Genomic DNA, 3,929 nt, shown 5'->3' with positions numbered 1-3,929 from the left:
CTCCTCCTCCTCCACTTCCTCCTCCTCCATCTCCTCCTCCTCCCACACTGGCTCTGAGGACCGGTGAGTTTCGGCCACATTATCCCAATTATGGGGACTGCGTCCAGGAACACGGGGAGGAGAGGGAGAGGGCACAGCTTCCGAGGGTGCTGTGCTCCAGCCCAGCAGTTGGCCTGCCGTGCACACCTGTGCCGATTTGGGTCACAGAGACTCGGGGACCCCGGGCCCACACCCCACGTCCGCCCCGCCTTCTCTGCCTGACCACACCCCACAGTGCAATAGACGTGGGGCTCCTCACTCTGCGCTGGGAGAAGAAAACATGCCGGCCAGGCAGGGGCACAGCATTCCGGGAGGCTGAGGCAGGAGTGTCCTCGGCTGGAGCTCAGCCTGGGAAACTGGGCAGTGATCAAGGGCCTGAGTCCACGTGGGAAGTGAAGGAAGGCCTGGAGCCGTGGGCTCTGTCCTGGTGCAGAAAGAAAGAGACACAGGGACAGACAGAGAGAGGCACGGAGAGAGCGAACCGCCTTCCCCCTGCAGCAACCGTCCTGGCCCCTGCAGCCCTGCGAGAGGCGTCTCGGGAGGCCCCAGGTCCCCCGGCCAGGCCGGTGTTGATTTCTCTCAGATGGGAGCAGAGACGGGCAAACCGCGGCAGAGACGGGGCCACGGGGCCGGTCGGCGAGAGATAATAAACAGGGACCGGGCGCCTCCCGGACAGTTTACATCCCACCCGGGGTCTAGGCCGGCTGCCATCCCGAGAGAGCAGCGTCTCCTCCTCTTGCTCAGTCTGCGACCCGGGCAACCATGCGGTGTAGCCGAGGCCCGGACGGGAGTCTGCCCTGGACAGGAAAGCTTGTCCGGCAGGCGGAGCCCCAGACGCCCAGAGCTGTGTTTATTATGTCGGAAGGAACCCTGTCCGGGACATGGGATTAATCGGGGCCTTTGTCTTCCCCGCCGGGGAGGGCTATGTGGCCGCCCGTGCTGCGTGCCGCTAGCTGCTTCTGCCGCCTTCCTCCCCTGCAGGCTTTTCCTCCTCCCTTCCTTTCTTTTTCTGTCTCTCTGGTCCATTTTGGGGTCCATGCCGTGTGGGGAGCTGCACACAGCCCAGCTTCCTTCTCTGTTTGTGGTTGTGGAGTTTAGTTTTTCTGAGGCAGAGTCTCGCCCGGCCGTCCGGACTGACCTTGAGCTCGTGGCCACCCTCCTGCCTCAGCCTCGGTGCTGCTGGGGTCTGCCGCAGGGGCCGCCACGCCCCGATTGGAAGTCTCAGTTTGATTCTGCTGTTCCAGCGACCGCCCGACTGAGATGGCTCCGCTCTGTCGTTTGACGGATCTGCGCACAGCTTTCCGAGGGGGCCGCCCCAACCCTCGTCCCACCGGCACTTTGAGTCTGTGGATCCTGTACTTTACTCAGCTCACGTGTCATCTCCCTTGTTGAGCAGCCCAGGAATCCGCCCCTGAGACGCCTGGGAGCCGGTAAGAAGCAACAGTCGTGGGAGACAGAGGAGAGACACACAGGTGCAACAGAGCTGCAGGGCGCCGGACCTCACGTGCTATCTCCACAGGTCAGAGCAGCCCGGCCCAGCCCACGATCACCATGCGAAGGCGCAGCCAAGCAAGGCCGATTCCCCTGAGTTCTCCCAGAGACCAAGTACGGGGTGCTGACGGGGAACCGCAGAGTTCAAACTATCAGCGACTACTTCGAGATTTTCAGTAGGCCGCCATTCCCAGGAAAATAGGAAGCGTGGCCAGCACCCTGCAACAACCCCCTGCCACCTCGCAGCCCTCACACAAGTCAGGAACCACCTCACAGTGGCGCAAGCCTGAGATCCCAAAACTCGGGAGGCTGAGGCAGGGGGATCTCTAATTCCAACGCAGTCTGGGCAACTTAGCGACTGCATGAGACCCAGTCTAAAAATAAAAAGGGCTGGGGACGGAACTCAGTGTGAAGGCCTTGGGTTCAATCTCCCCAGGTTAAAAAAGAAAAGAATTTTCATAAGTTTTCCACCTTTCACACACAGCCGCAGTGGGCAGACTTGGGACTCCAGGGTCGCATCGAGCCCAGGAGAAGGCAGAGGCAGGAGGGTCTCCCCCGGAGCCTGTGGAGGGAGCGCTGCCCGGACACCTCTGTCTCAGCCTCCCAGGCCCTGGCACCAGAGAAGGAGGCTCCCCGGGATTTACAGGTGATCATGGTCGTCAGAAACGGCTGGAGGAAACCAGGGGGAGTCCCTACAGATGGAAAAGTGTGTTGCTTTTTACAGGGCCCAGGTAGATACCAGTTTCTCTATCACTGCTCCTCTCTGTGCCTCCCCGCCCTCCACCACCCGAGGACGCAGCGAGAAGGAGCCGCCCGGGACCAGGAAGCGGCCTCGCCACACACGGGCTCTGCCACGCCTGGACTTGGGCTTCGGCCCCCAGGACCGGGCGCCGAGCTCCGCCGGGTGTCAGCTGAGAGGACCTGGGGGCTCCAGGGCGTTTCCTCCCAGAAAGTCCCGGCTTCTCTCATGATTGTGGACGTTGTACTCAGCACAGCACCACACCAGGCTGCGGGCCTCGTATGGACCTCTCAGAGTCTCGGGGCGGTGGGTCAGCTGTGCCGTCCTCCGGCGCTGTCCAACTGAAGTGAAATAGTCGTTGCCCGTCCTGGGAGCGGACAGGTGTGACCTCATTCCTGTTACTACGATGCATTGTCACGAACCGCCAAACATAGCCACGGCGGTGCCAGCCAGGACCTTTGTAGCTTCCCTTTTCGTTGCTGTCGTTTTTTTATTATTGTTGTTTTGGCATTTTGCTTGCTTTCTTTCTTTCTTTCTTTCTTTCTTTCTTTCTTTCTTTCTTTCCTTCTTTCTTTCTCGAGAGAGTGTCTCACTGTGTAGCCCAGGCTGGCCTGGAACTCCAGGGAATCGTCCTGCCTCAGCCTCCCAAGCACTAGCATTGCGGGCGTGCCCACCGCGCCCTCTTCCCGTCTTGTCCTTTAACCCCCAGTGGCGATACCAGCAGGTAGCCGTTTACGGCACTGGTCACTGATGCTTTTACTTAGCTTCCTCGAGTGTTCAATGGGCTTAAAAAACTTTCTCCTGGAGATTTCCTCTGAATTTCATCAAAGGCCTCTCCAGTGACTATAAATAAATTCAGCTGATTCCGCTCCTTTCATTTGAAGCTGTAATTAATTACGCTAATAGGTTTACAGATCTTGCAGGCATCTTTGCGCTGTTGGTGTGGAGGACGCCTGTGCTCGCACACACTGGAACTGGCACAGCAGCGTTCACACAGAAACCGGGCTGTACCTTTGTGCTCTGTCACATTTTCGTGAAGGCTTTTCAAAGTGTGAGTGCACCCTGTCTCCGTACAGCCAAAGTCTGAGGTGAGGGGGCCAGGGTCAATCGACAAACATTCAGGAACACGGTTCGTTCCCTGCAGCAGTACCTAGCACTTGCTCCTCCTCCGGAGTCTCAGCAAGAGACCCGAATTATGTGTGTTTTGGATCCAAAATGGCCCTGGTAGTGAAGGTTTCAGACCAGCCCCAAGGTCCCCACTGCTCCTTACAAAGAAAGCCGGAAATAAGGAGCTGCCCGTAACGGAGCAGCTCACCTGTGATAGGGGACCAAAACCTCACACCTTTAAAAGTGAGGTTTGGTTAAAAAGCTCAATTGAAATGCAAATCCTCAAAGTCAACTCAAGAAAAAGTAGAAAGTCAAACATGCTCAGCTGTATGGGGTGTGTTTTATTTTTGTACTGAGCGCCGCCCCGGGGCCTTTGCATGGAATTCTATCCCCGGCCTCTTCTTTAAATTTTTCTTCTTCTCTTTCTCCTCCCCCTCCCTCTCCTCCTTTTTCTTCTTCTTTTTAATTTTGAGACGGGGTCTCGCTAAATCTCTGAGTTGCCCGGGCTGGGTTCAAACTGGAGGACATCCTGCCTCGGCCTCCCAGAGTGCCG

The sequence above is a fragment of the Fukomys damarensis genome, unplaced genomic scaffold, assembly GCF_012274545.1.
Source record: "Fukomys damarensis isolate Sample0158 unplaced genomic scaffold, DMR_v1.0_HiC HiC_scaffold_39, whole genome shotgun sequence".
Lineage (NCBI taxonomy): Eukaryota > Metazoa > Chordata > Mammalia > Rodentia > Bathyergidae > Fukomys > Fukomys damarensis.
This window is presented reverse-complemented; position numbering follows the sequence as displayed.